General features: G+C 41.0%; 1 protein-coding gene across 2 annotated transcripts in view; it reads left to right on the forward strand.

The window, feature by feature from the left end:
• LOC140688317 (uncharacterized) overlaps positions 1 to 13,616 on the forward strand; it is a 141,632-nt gene that overhangs the window by 17,213 nt on the left and 110,803 nt on the right. Inside the window, exons 2-7 of one of the 2 annotated variants that reach the window (XM_072946941.1) lie at positions 5,813 to 5,871; positions 6,069 to 6,221; positions 6,758 to 6,881; positions 11,452 to 11,511; positions 11,610 to 11,767; positions 12,046 to 12,166. The gene's annotated coding sequence lies outside the window, so the exon portion shown is untranslated. Of the gene's footprint in view, positions 1 to 5,812; positions 5,872 to 6,068; positions 6,222 to 6,757; positions 6,882 to 7,141; positions 7,275 to 11,451; positions 11,512 to 11,609; positions 11,768 to 12,045; positions 12,167 to 13,616 lie in introns of those variants that run through there. The other variant, XR_012062959.1, reaches the window with a different exon arrangement.

The following is a 13,616-nucleotide window of genomic DNA, read 5'->3' on the forward strand; positions in this document are numbered from 1 at the left end:
CTTAACTTTCCTGTTTGTAAAGGAAGTCTTAAACAACGTTTTTTTTTTTTTGATTCCTTTGCTTAGTGCTTCAGGGTAGCACAATGTCCATTATGTCTGACTACCTGGAACTATTATTCTGCTTATGTCTTAGTTTTATTCTATCATCTCGCTGTGAACATTTCAGACTTCCTGTGCAAACAGTTGCAACATCGGACTTTTCTTGCAGTGTTAGAAACCAGTGAGCCGGGATTTTATAAAAGAGCTAGAAGCGGCCTCTGGAGCACCTTAAAGCTGAAAAGTGTACTGAGTTCCCTAAGTATTATCCCCACCGCTGTGTGTCAATGGGTGGTAGGAGATTTGGTACATATACAAAGGGGTGTGGTGTTTTGACTTGGGTTTGCGTGCACGCGCTGCCACTGAGCTACGTGATCCTGAGTCAGTTCTTTCTGAGTTTTTCCCTCGTCTGTGAGATGGGGACACTCATTTCTGCTTTGTAGAATTGTGAGAATTAGAAATTATGTAAAGTGTTTAGCACAGTGTGTATGACAAGAGGGCTCATAATCTTAACTGCTGTTTGGTGTGAAGCCATCATTTGATAGTCTTTGGCAATTACTGAGAAACAGGAAAATAAGAAAAGCTGGTTTTATGATGAAAGATATTTGAGGAGGTTCCATAGTTCCTATACACATAATTTAGCATCAGCAGAGTCAGGACAGTTACACAGTCGCCCTGAACCAATGTTAAGCCACAGAATTTTTGTTACTTCATATATGTTGGGGCTTAAGGGGACCCAATACTTATACACATGTTGTGTCCAGCAGCCAACTGAGAGATGACAAAGAAGAACAGGCAGGCGATAAATGTCTCCTTTATTACTGATGAAGCCACGTTCTCCATGAAATTCAGGGCTGTGGGAGAGTGAGTGTCATGACACTATGTCCCAGAATTAGAGACTTACGCAGTCCCAGGTAACTCTGGTCCACAGCGAGCATTCCCTTGAGAGATTCTGACCCATAATGCACAGGACTGTCTTGCCATGGAACTGAGCATCCCGGCTGCTTCCTAAGGGTGGCCAACACTGGAGGGGAAGGAAAGCTTTCATATGCCCTGCTTGTCTCCCCAGACTCACACCTCAATCTGTTAGTGTGAGGAGGGCTAGCCGTGGGCCAGTGGTCAGGGGTGTGAAGGGAGAAGCAGTCTCCCATGGACCAGAGGAGTGGGGAGGAGGGAATCCCCCCTCAGATTAAACAGGTGGTGGCTTGAAACAGAAGGGTGCTCCTCAAGAGTTTATAAGAGGGGAAATAAGGATTTCCTTTGGGACTCAGAATAGTCATGAAACACAGAAGATGATTAGATGGGAGACTTGTAAATCACTTTCTTATTAAATTGAAATTTGTTGGGCACCAAAAATGTGCTACATTCTTTTCTGAGAGTTTTACAGAGATGAATCCTCCAATTTTCACAACAAGTGAGTAAGAAAGATTTGATTGTTATCCCAGGTTTACAGTGTGGAAATTGAGGCACACAGAGGGTAAGTAATTTGGCCAAGGTAACAGAGCTAGTAAGTGGCAGAGCTGGGATTTAAATCCTGGCTATCTGGTTTCCAGGCTCCCAGGGATGGGCTTTGGGTGTTTACAGGTATCTGCATCCCTGGATCTCTGTACCTCTGCATCAGTTAGACCAGAAAGGACAGGGAAAGTGGAGTTATACAGGTACTCACAGTCGTGTTTCAGCCACTGTCCATGGAGTGTGCCCCGTGATTGGCATTAATTGTTTTCCAGGCAGTAGATCTGTTCTTATAACAGAAATTTAGTCCATTGAGTTAATCTAGAAACCCTTCCTGCTCTGCTTCTGTCCACGCTTGCCATGTGACTGCCTGCCCGAGATTGGGCCGTGGAGGAGAATCTGTACTCATGGTTGAACTCTGATATTTCAATCTGGTTTGTAGTTTCACATCTCCTGTTACATTAATAAATTAAATTTCTGGTTTTCTTGCATCAGTGTGTCATAAGTTTGCTTAATGTGAAACCAGTCCATGGGAGCCGAGGGGTGCTGACGGTATAATTTCTGAGCATGTGGCATTTCTACCCGTGCAGAAATGGCTGGAGGATGTCCACCTTCCTCACTGATTTCTCCCAGCAGCAGGGTCCTCTCCCACCCCCGGACGTGAGGATGGGATCTCTCTGAGTAGGCCATTCAGAGGCCGAGTCCACCAATCAGATGAAGTACCTGGAAGTGGGTTTAATAGAAGAAAAGGGCTTCCAGGTAGTCCGATGGGCTGTTTGAGTCCGTTTGGTGAAAAGATGTCCACTGTCTGTGGTTGAGCTGCTTCTTTGCTGTTTAAAAGTCTGTATTACATGAAGGGATTTTAAAAAGCAGAAAGGTGTGATTTCAGGTGGTACATCCGCACCGGTGAGTAGTGCTGGATGACCGCCTGTGTGAGGAATAGACAGAGTCTTACAAACTTCATAAAACAGCTTTTAAAGCTCTTCCATCTGAGTGCACTTCGTATGGGGTCCAGTTCATGACTGGTCACGCTGAGAGGGCACGTAACTGATGATGGCAGAAAGGACACGGAGGCATCAGAAAGGTCCCAGACATGTTCTGTGTTTAGAGGATGGGGCACAGAGTAACATATTTGAGCTGGTTTTTCATTGAACACTTTTGAGTATTTTCTAGGACTCCCTAATCCCCCATGGTTCCATGCAGCTGGGTGTCCCCTCAGTGCAGCTCTGTCAGCGCTTGCCCTGGGCTGACGCGGTGTCACGGGGAGCAGGACGGTCAGTGTCCCCGGCTCCTCCGAGCTCCGTCTCCTCATCCGCAGAGCCGGGTTTCTCATCCGTGTCTACTTAGTAGGATTGCTGAGAATCACACGTGATGGTTGTCAGGTGTGATTTGTGGTTGTCTCTGTGATTGGCGTATAGTCAATATTTGATAGAAACACTTGTTTTTTATTATAATTGTGGCTCCTAGATTGCAGTGGTTTTTAGTCTGCATTTATTTTTTTATATAAATTTATTCTTATTTTTAAATAAGCACTTGTATTTATTTATTTTCATGAAGGTACAGGGGATTGAAGCCAGGAACATGTGCGTGCACAACAGGTGCTCTACAATGGAGTAATACCCACCCTCCTTGTCTGCACTTAAAAATAAATATTTCAATACACAAAATATTTCTTAAACACCATCATGGGTCCTATTTTCTGCATAGACAATTGAATACATATGCCATCTCAATAAGAATAAATGTCATAGGGACATACCTTTCTAAATCTGTTTACGTGTTTTAAAACGATCATAGCTAGTGAAAAACACGAGTCTTGGATCCACTACTTCTTAGGGTCTGCTTTGCCATCATGGGGAATTACATTCTACAGAGAAGGCTAATTGGATCTCATTGATATTTGGATGATTTTGCAATGTTCAAGGCTTTCAAAAGCTGACCGTTTTGTATTTTAAGCTAACTACAAAGTTATCTTCTAGAAGTTGTAAGTCCTTAGCTTGTGAAGTGCCCAGTAATTCAGTTTGTATATGTCTGTGTCTCTGTGAACGTGTATGTGTGTGATTTCAGGAATGTAGCAATAAGTTCCATATAGCCTTCTGAAATCTTTCTCCTCCAGTTCAAGGTGTAGGTATATATTTACACAAATAAATTGATACTCTTTTGTGATTTGGCATATTGGTGGGAATAAGAGGTTCTCATAATTGTTTCAGAAGGGTTGGGGAGCATGAGCTTAGAAAATGGGAGGAGATAGAGGCAGGGAGGTTCTTTAAACTTTGTGCAAGATGAGAAACAGTAGCTTTTCTTTTTTCTTCTAAAGCAAACTGGCACTGAATTGTAACATACTAATACTCAGAATTGCTTTTCTGATCAGAGACAAGTGCCTCAGATTTTTCAAGGCAACATGAATGATGAAATGTGTTTTAGCAGTTATCTTTAAAAGTAGTTTTATTTTTCAAGTATAAGTCTATAGACTGTTCTTTTTTTCCAGCTGTACAAGAATTTCTCATTGATCCAGGTACATGATCAATGTGTTTAGTTTCTTTGGGTTATTTATTTTTTTTAAGTGCTTGATTCATTCTGGTGTGAATGAATGTTTAAACTTTCTGGATTTTGATCTTTAAAACTTGCTGATTTATCAGAACTGCAAAAAACCTGATGTTTGTTCCTTGTTTGGTGGGGCAACCTATTGATTTATGTTGTCTGTTATAGAGGGAAATTCTTCCTCTAGCCTGTAGATAATTAAGTGAATGGTTTGCAGTGTGCCTTAAAAATTATTTGAATGCATTGAGCATGTTTGTCCAGTGAATTTTGGATTGAGTCATAATAATGACTTTGCTTTGATTCTGTGGCTTTTGTCCTCTCCACAAGAATTTGAATTCTCTGTTGCATTTTGTATTCGTGTTCTTAACAGGGGAAGGAATTTTGCATTTTTTACAGAGGTGGGTTTTCCTATCCCCTCTGAATTCCTTCTGTAATTGATACAGCGAAAATCTGTTATTGCAGTGCTTAATTATTTCATAAAAAATTTTTTGGCTTAATCAGAAACAATGACAAAGAATGATAATAAAAAATACGAAAACCTTCCTTCCTTTGAAGAATAGAAATGAGGTGGTCAGGCTCACGCATGCTTTGTACCTGACACACTTACTCTCATGTCATTGTGTATCATGAGTCGGAGATGGAGTTGCTTCAGGTTTATAGATTTTTGTTTTAACATTTGTGTTGAATTCATTCTCTAGGCATGATGATTCCTGTTGCCTTTGTGGAAAGTGTAGATGAAGGGAAACAAATGCTTTGTTTTGTTTTCAGGAGGCCTGAGATGCTGATGAGAAAAGAGTAGAGGGTGGGCTGAGGAAAATAGTGATAGACCCTCACCTCCAGGCTGAAATTGATGAACAAAGAAATCAATTAAGTGTATTGGTATTTGACTAATAGAAGTCAGACAGCCCAGACTGTCTAGTTATGCCCAAAGGAAAGTACTGAATTCACCTGCAGAATTAGGTGCTTTACCATGTAGAAGCAGCTTAGAGCAATCAGAAAAATCAGTCTTATGATGAGATATAAAAAGAATATAATATCTTTTATTTCTGAAACTTTTCTACATTAAGTTGTGTAGAGCTAAAATTAAGTTTCAAGCACCAGGAGTTAAGAGTTTAGGTGGTTCTGTGGGATCGTTATTCAGGGATGTGTCTAGACCCTGCTGGAGTGGCCGAAGCTGGCAGGAAAAGATCCAGAGCCAGGATTTTTCATCCTAGGATGTCCTCCATAATGGTTCCATGTGGGAGCCCATGATTGAGTTAACAAGTTGTAACACATCCCAGCCGCCTGTCAACTTTAAGAAAAAAAATGTGCTTATTAACTGCTTTAAAGCAAACACCTGTGCATCCTCACTCCTGTCTCCTTGCCATAAAAAGCAGAGACAATGCCTTGCTTGCATATTTGAGGTTATAGATAGCACGCTGCTTATTGCACAGCAATGACCCAGGCCCTCAGCTATAAACGCCAGGCCTGCGTGGTGTTAGATAGTCTATTATCCCCAAAACAGGGACCAGGCTGGTCTGGTGGTCTGCTTTGTAATGAACATGTCTAAAAAATGTATCTTGTTCCCCTCAGCCCATGACTTCCCTAAAGGTAAATTAAGCCTTAGTACTCATGGTGGAGTCTACAATCTCTGTCTCATCCCTTCTTTCCCCAAGTTCCTGCCTACTATCTCACAACTGTTATTGACTTTTTACTTTGATTATACACAATAAATATGGGAGCATTTGAGAGACTCGTGGATTTGGCTCCCTAATCCCTCTCGCTTTCTTTCCTTTTTCCGCAGTCTTGAGAAATTCATTCCGTGTCGGTAAGACTTCCGCCAGCCAGAACCCACAGTTCCAGGTGAGAAGGATGCAGGCTTTATCCCTCCTACCCGAGGGAGAGAGAGGAGATAATTGAGATATGCTCCCCTGTGGTCCCTTCCTGCCCCAGGGCCACTCCAGTTCACCTGCAGCCTTCTGGCCTCTGCTCACAGGGCCTCTGTCCCAGGATTGACCGCAGCCTTTTATTCCCTTGTCAACATTCCCTGTGCCTTTCAGAGGTTGCTCTCTTCTCTGCAATTCAACCCTGGCAGATGTGATGGTGGTCAGCGTGCTGATGGGCAGTTACTTGGGGACTCCCAGGAGCCATGCTGATTCTCCTGAGTCATTCGGGGTTACAGAACTGTCAAGCACTGCAGGAAGCCCATTCACGTGAGTTCAAAACAGCATTACATCACTTTCATTTTATTTTTGAATTTTCAGTGGAGAAATTATTTGTAGCACACTGTTCCAGATTTTAGGCCGCCTGCTTTCCTCACCACCATTTCCTTGTTGGCTCTGGTGCTTGTTTTAAGAACCAGGTTTCTTCTCTGGTCATTTGTAGCAGCTGGGCTTGCCGAATCCTTGATTTGCATTTGAAGCAGAATGCTTCTTCGTGATGTCAAACTGATTTTCCTTGTCATGTCTGAATATTTCTTGTACACTCAGCAACAGTTTCAAGTGAAATGCTCTTGTCCAATTTCGGTTAACTAATATTTGCTGATCTCCTGCTTTCATGCTGAGGGCAGTTTCTTCTTCCTGTAATAAATGTTAGCAATTTGCATTTACTATGGAAGGTACTAATCCGAGGTGCTTTTGTTCTTAACAGTTTTAATACAAATCACCCATTAAAATGTACAGCGGATTTTACTCTATGCCCAGAAATGTGCATCCCAGTCAATCTTAGAATATTTTCTTCCCCCCAACAGGAAACCCAGTACGCATAAGCAGACATTATCAACTTCCCCATCCTCCCCAAGCCCCAGGGAGCCACTCTTCTGTCTCTGTGGATTTGCCTGTGCTGAACATTTCATGCAAATCGAGTCACTTCATGTAAGTGGAACCGTCTATTTTGACTGACTTCTTTCACACTGAGTAACGTTTTCAATGTTTGTCCACGTTGTGGCCTGGGTCAGTACTCTATGCTTTGCTATTGCTGAATAATATTTCACTGTATGGCTGGGCCCCTTTGTTTACCCATTCATCACGTGATAGACATTTGGGTTGTTTCTGTTTTTTGGCTCTGAAAATTAATGGCGAAAAGTAATGGTGAATATTCCTGTAGGAGTTTTTATGTTAACATTTGTTTTCAGTTCTCTTACTTGTGTGCCCAGGAAGCAGAATTGCTGGATCATTCAGAAGCCAAATGTTCAACTCTCTGAGGACGTGCCAGGATGTTTTCCAAAGTGGTCACGCTGTGTTACATCCTCACCAGCAATGGCTGCGGGCTCCGCTTCCTCTGTGTCCTCATTAGTGCTTGTTAATCTTTTTTTGATTTTAACCTATTGTAGTGAATGTGAAGCGGTTTCTCCTAGTTGTTTTGACTTGATTTCCTTTAGAGCTAATGTTATTGAACACCGTTTCATTGTGCTTATTGGCCATTTGTATATTTTCCTTGAAAAATATCTTTTCAGATTTTATTTCATTTTTTAATTGAGTTGCCTTTTTATTGTTGAGCTGTGGAATTTTTTTTTTGATACACAAATTCCTTATCAGATAAATGATTTGAAAAAATTTTCTCCTGAGTGTTGTTTTTTCACTTTCTGGATGGTGTCTTTTGAAGCAAAGTTTTAAAGTTTAATGAACTCCAATTTATCTCTGTTTTCATTTTTCCTTGTGCTTTTGGGGTAATATTTAATATCTGATGTATTTTATTAAAACTTGTATATATAAAATAACTTAATTCTTAGGACCGTTCTAGGAGATGGGTGCGGTTGTTGTCCCCAGTCTATGCATCGGAGACTGAGATGCAGAGAATTTGACTGACATATTAGTGTCAAAGCTACCCAGTGCTGTGGGAATTCAGACCCTCATGTTTTTCCCTAGCATCTGAGCTCAACACCACCATGCTCCAATCTTTCCAGGAAACGTTAATGAAACAATCTTTACTTTTTTGATTTCTTGTTAGATTTTTTTCTTATTGGGGACCTCAAATTCTCATTTTCTTTTCGGATATCAGTGTCGATTTATTTTAGGTCTCATGTAGGGAGAAGCATTGCTATCAGTTAACTTCTTTATTACTCACTCTCCAGTGATGATTGTTGCTAGCTGATCTAATCAAGTCATGCTTAAGTCTTTCCTGCTCATGACACTAACAGCAGAGTCATGACTTATAGAATGCTCAAAGAAGAAAGTACTTGATTGATTTTATTTTGCCAACCAATCAAACCAATCAAATAAAACCCTGGTGTTGACACAGACTATAAGCCCTCCAAAATAGGGTCACTGTCTTCATTGTGTTTCATTTGTTGGGTCACAGTGTCTGGATAGTGCCTTGCTGTCCAGCAGTTTTGTGAGGATACGGTGCTCGTGAATCATTGTAAGGACAGAATTTTGACAACAGACTGTGTTGTTCATTTCACGACGGAAAAGGTAATATAGAATTACTGTTCAGATCTGTTTTAAAATTAAGCTTTGAATTTTGAGAATAGTTCAAGAAGCCATACAAAGCTCTTTTTCACTAATTTTAGATCTATCTTAGACACATTATGTTTACATAGCAGAGTAACTTATCAAGTAGATTTGACAAAGGAGTGTTATATTGATTATTTGTTTTAGTTGAAATATTCTACCAGGGATAAAGTCATAAGTGCCCATAAATGAACAAATATATTTGTATTTAAATGCAACATGGGAGCAGACTACATATGTTTCTATATAATATATATGACTGTGTGTTTTAATCTTTCTGTCAGTGTTTTAATAGTTTTTCAGCAATTTTGTAACTTTAGAATTCTTCTAAAAAAATCACCCCCAATTCTAGTGCAGTTTGTACTGTGTATCCTGTCTTATGCATGGGATTCCACTGTCCCCTCAGTGAGGAATTTCCTCTCCTATTGTGTTAGGAGCAGAGTTAAAGGAACTGTGATTTCTAGGCCTTTGCTCTCCATGTGTTTGCAGTTGGCTCTCAGTCACGATTTTCCCTTTCCAGAGTTTTCATTGTTAAATTAGAATTTCTGAAAATAACTATTAATATGTTGCATTGGTCTCCCTAGAAACTTGACGTCTTTGTGCTTTTCAGTTTTCAATTTATGAAAAATGCAAATGCACTCTTGTTTTTAAGTTGTCCTTTTTCAATAGATATTTATCTCTTAATTGATAGAATAATTTTTCCCAATGAATGAATTGGTGTGCATGTTTTAAAGGATAACTTACTTTTTATTTTTCTTATTGTAACAGTAATATTCATTGTAGAGAATTTAGTAAATAAGGATTAACACAGTAATAACTTCACAATGGCCTCTAATCTCACCTGGAGATACAGTTGTAAGGTTTGAAATTGAGAATTATAAGTCCTCTCAAATTTTTCTTTTTCAAGTACGTATTGGTTACTGAGATCCTCGAATTCCCATATGAATTGTAGCAGCAGATAGTCAGTTTCTGCAGAGGAGCCCGCTGGGATTGTGATCGAGACCACGTTGAATATACGGATCGCTCTGGGGAGCACTGCCATTCCAAGAGCACTTTCTTTTGATAGGGGAATGTGTGTGGAGTGTCTGTCCTGGTATTTAGGTCTTCTTTAACTTTTTTTTTTCAACAATGCTTTGAGTTTACAGAGTATTATTTTACTTTAATTATCTTTGCCTTTATATTGAGGACAAGTGTGCAAGGTACTGGGATCAGAAGTGTATTTGAGCCCCGCAACTTGCTGCCACCATGGACGCTGCGCTCTTGCTTCACCCGCTGTACAATCTTGCACAGAATACGACCTCAGTAACTCTCTCTTGAATGAATGATTATATGATTGTTGGATGATGCTTGAGAGTCCTTGTGATGATTTTTTTCCCCAGCCTTTCCCCAGTTCTTAACTATGCCCTTTCTCTTCCTAAACTCCAGCCTGGGTTTCAGCCTGCCTGTGGCATTGATTTTCCTTGTCTGTGGACTCTTCCTTTCACTGGTTCCCGATAATGTTACATGTGGGCTGTGGAAACTTGCTAGATGTCAAGAAAGAGCTAATCCATTGTAGGCCAGTATTTTTAGAGTTTGTTATTGTTTTATTGATTGAAATTAAATGAGGCTGCCCCCTGAGCCCTCCCGTGAGCACTTTTGACCTTCCTACAGCTGATACTGCTCTAGTTGGTGCATGTGCCCTTTCCCCAGCCTTGATTTTGTAATTGAATAAGTCACCATCACTGGAGACCTCTCTTTAAAAGATAAAGAGAACATTTGCTCCTTTTCCCTGTTTGGGGACTTCAATGAGATGAGATCCCAGATAAAGAATGGAGCCCCACCTCTTTCTGACCCCCGCTGTTTCCGTTCCTTTCTTCAGGGGAAAAGAGTACAATTCAACAGTATAAAGATTGATTGTGAGCTAATGAGATAGACAAGACAACCGATCATTTATTAAATAACCTTTCATGATAGAAACAAATGTATTATACACACAAACAGCACACAAAGCACTGTAGTACCATGGTTACAATCGTGGGTCCGAGTTCGTGTCCTGCTCTGGAGAGACCAGTCCTGTGAGATGGAGAACTGGTAAGTCGGCTTAGCCTCTCCAGAACTGGTTTTCTGTCCTGCAGAGACGGGGCTCGCTAGGCGTCCCCCCCGTAGAGGTGCTGTGGGGTGTAAATGACGCGCGTGGGCAGCCTGAGCACATCTGCTCATTCCTCGTAAGTGCAGGGTAGCATAGCTTTTGCGGTGATGGCTTTATGACCGCCCCATGTAGACTGTCAGTGCTCTGAAGGGATGCCTTGTGGTTTGGAGATGGGATTCTCACTTCTGTAAATACCCAAGTATAGTGTTATTGGGTCCTGCTGATTTCAGTCCATTCTTTAGAAAGTACATATTGTAGATATATTTTTCAAGCATGCGTGTTTTTTTTCTTTTACTATTTAAAGTTCTACCCTCTCATCTCTTGGTGTTACTTTTCATGGAATCCAGGAAACGGTCCTAAGCTACCTGCCTCTTCACACTTTTCCGTGGTGGTTTCCTTCCCTGATTAGAAGAGGGTTTTGCATAGGAAATTTTATTTGTTCCCCTTTTCTTGGAGTCTCTCTCTCTGTCTGCCCATCTCTCACCTCTCAATCTGTCCATTTCTCAACCCACTGCTTCTTCTGACATGTTCTAAAACGCATTTCAGGTAGCTTACAGAAGAACAGATACCAAATAAACAGGTGAGAAAATGGGGCCCAGTTCAGACAGTGAGGCTAGGAGGCGAGCCTGTGTGAGGATTGCAGGCGTGAGACACATGCCTCTGCCATGTGACTTATAAGATCAACAGCAGCAGTGTGCTTCAAGCTCCCAGCAGACACAGGGAAGCAGGATTTGAGGGAGATGCTTACTGGCTGTGAAATAAATAAGTGACTTAGGAGAAGCCCAGCCTTTCCAGCTACTAAGGCTTAGGAGAATATTTTGAGTGTCTTCCAAAATCAGAGTATGGCATCTTTTCTTTTTTCAGAGTTCTATGTATAGTTGGTTACATTCTATACCTGGAAATTTCTCCAAAACTGCTTCCCACGTGAGTCCCATGGCTCGGGGATTGGGTGGTTCTGCTCATTGATGGGGGTTGGCCAGAAACAGAAAATGAGAGCCTCAAAGGGGCCTGGGACTTGTCAGTTATGTTTTGTCAGTGCTGTAGGGTTCAAGAAATGCTTTCACCGTTTCTCTCCATCTGAGGCGGCAGCGTAATCTCTTACCAGCATCAGGAGCTCAGGGCCACGGGATGGTGGGGGCTGACTGCACTGCCGTCAAGACAGCTGAGCTAGTCACTGCAGGTGTGGTTCTTTTACATACTGCATTTCATGTTCTTTACTAGAATGTTTCAACAGGGAGTTAATTAACTGAGTTAATTAACATTTAATAAATATGATCTTTGTTGAAAAGACAGTTATAGGCAGAATATAAGCTGTGAAGTCTTTAAAAACGGTTTCATTACTGAAATTTCATTTGGGGAGATACACGGTTTATCTTATATATGGCTCTCTTTTAAAGTAACAAAGAAACAAGACAGAAAAGGCAGAGGATGATTTCTGTTCTTCCTCTTGGCTTGCAGGTGCCCTCACCCCCAGTAGCATCCATCCAGACACCAGCACTGACACTGGCCGTGCTCAGAACTGCCTCAGCCCTGAAGACACTGCTGACAAATAGAAGGGGGCCACGCCCTGTTACAGCAGGTGCTCTCACTTTGTGGGTCCTTATGTAACTTCGTGGTGTTAATCAGGATCGCCCGTCCTACATTGTGTGATGCTGCTGCTTTGTCTCCTAGTTACTTGTTTCTCTAAGTATTCTTGTATTATTCTCCAATGCATAGTACTACACACCTAAAATTGCTTTTTTTCAGATGAAAAAGAATGTGCATTTAAAATAATAACTCTGAAAATGGGGGCAAAAAAGGCTATCCTTGTCCCGCTATTCAAAGATAATAATTAACACGTTAACGTATATTTTCATCAGTGTGGATCACCTCTGTCATAAAAAACCAGAGAGCACTCTGTGACTGTTTACTGTGTGGACACCTCCATTTTCCATTCGGCTTTTTATATGTTTTTCTACAATATTCTATCTCCTCTGGCATGATTTTTGATGACCAGTATAGCATTCTGTCTTGTGGAGGCATTGTCCATTTTACTTCGGACTTAATAAACTTTTAAATTCCAAGTATACTTAACTGAAATACTGAAAAGAGAACTGTGGTGGTAGAGGAAGGCCCTACCTCCCTTCCCCTTATTTCCGAAGAGTAAAAACTGTTGAAAATTTGATATATATGTTTCATGACCTTTATGCCTATGACATACATATATACACACATATGAGAATTCCATGTATACGTGTGTGTATATATGCTTTATTTAAAAATGAGACCATACTATATGTTTTTCTGCAGCTCACTTTAATCACTCAGGTGTATATCATAGACGTCCTCCCACTCCAGACTCACCCGGTCCTTTCAGATAGAGTGGAGGGGTCTCCTGATTTGCGGGTGTGGTCTCTTTCCCACGCACACCTTTGGTGAGAGAATGCTGTGGACAAGGCCCTGGACCACGGCGAAACGCCGGCTCCCTCATTGCTCGCAGCTCGTCGTGATTTACCGCATCATTGTCTTGATGGTGGACAGTTAAGTTTTCTCCATTTTCCACTGTCAGAAAGGATATTTGACTGGCATCCTTCTTGTACAGACATTCCTGTGATCTTTTATGAGTATTCCTTTAGTTAAGGCTTCTGGAAATTTAGTCCCTGGATGTGACATTTACATTCATCACAGACTCCATTCAAGTAACTCTAGAAATTACTTCCATAGGGGAATGAAAAGATGCACAATTACTTATGTAACCAATTCTCTATTGCTGGATATGATTTCACTTCAGTTTTTCTTCCCACCATTGTAAACAGTGCTGTGTAAATGCCCTGATGGGTACATCTTTTTGGACTAAATTTGTTTTTTCCTAGAGGAAACGATTCGTAGAAGTGGTGTTGAGTCAGTGTGTACGTACGTTTTTCAGAGTTTACATATCCATTGACATGTCGTCCTCTGAAAATGTCGCTCATGGTTTCTTCTCCCACAGATGGACACTAGATAGAATATCTTTTAAAAATATTTGCCAATATGATGAGCAAAAGTGCTTT

Source organism: Vicugna pacos, chromosome 22 (assembly GCF_048564905.1).
Source record: "Vicugna pacos chromosome 22, VicPac4, whole genome shotgun sequence".
Classification (NCBI taxonomy): Eukaryota; Metazoa; Chordata; class Mammalia; order Artiodactyla; family Camelidae; genus Vicugna; species Vicugna pacos.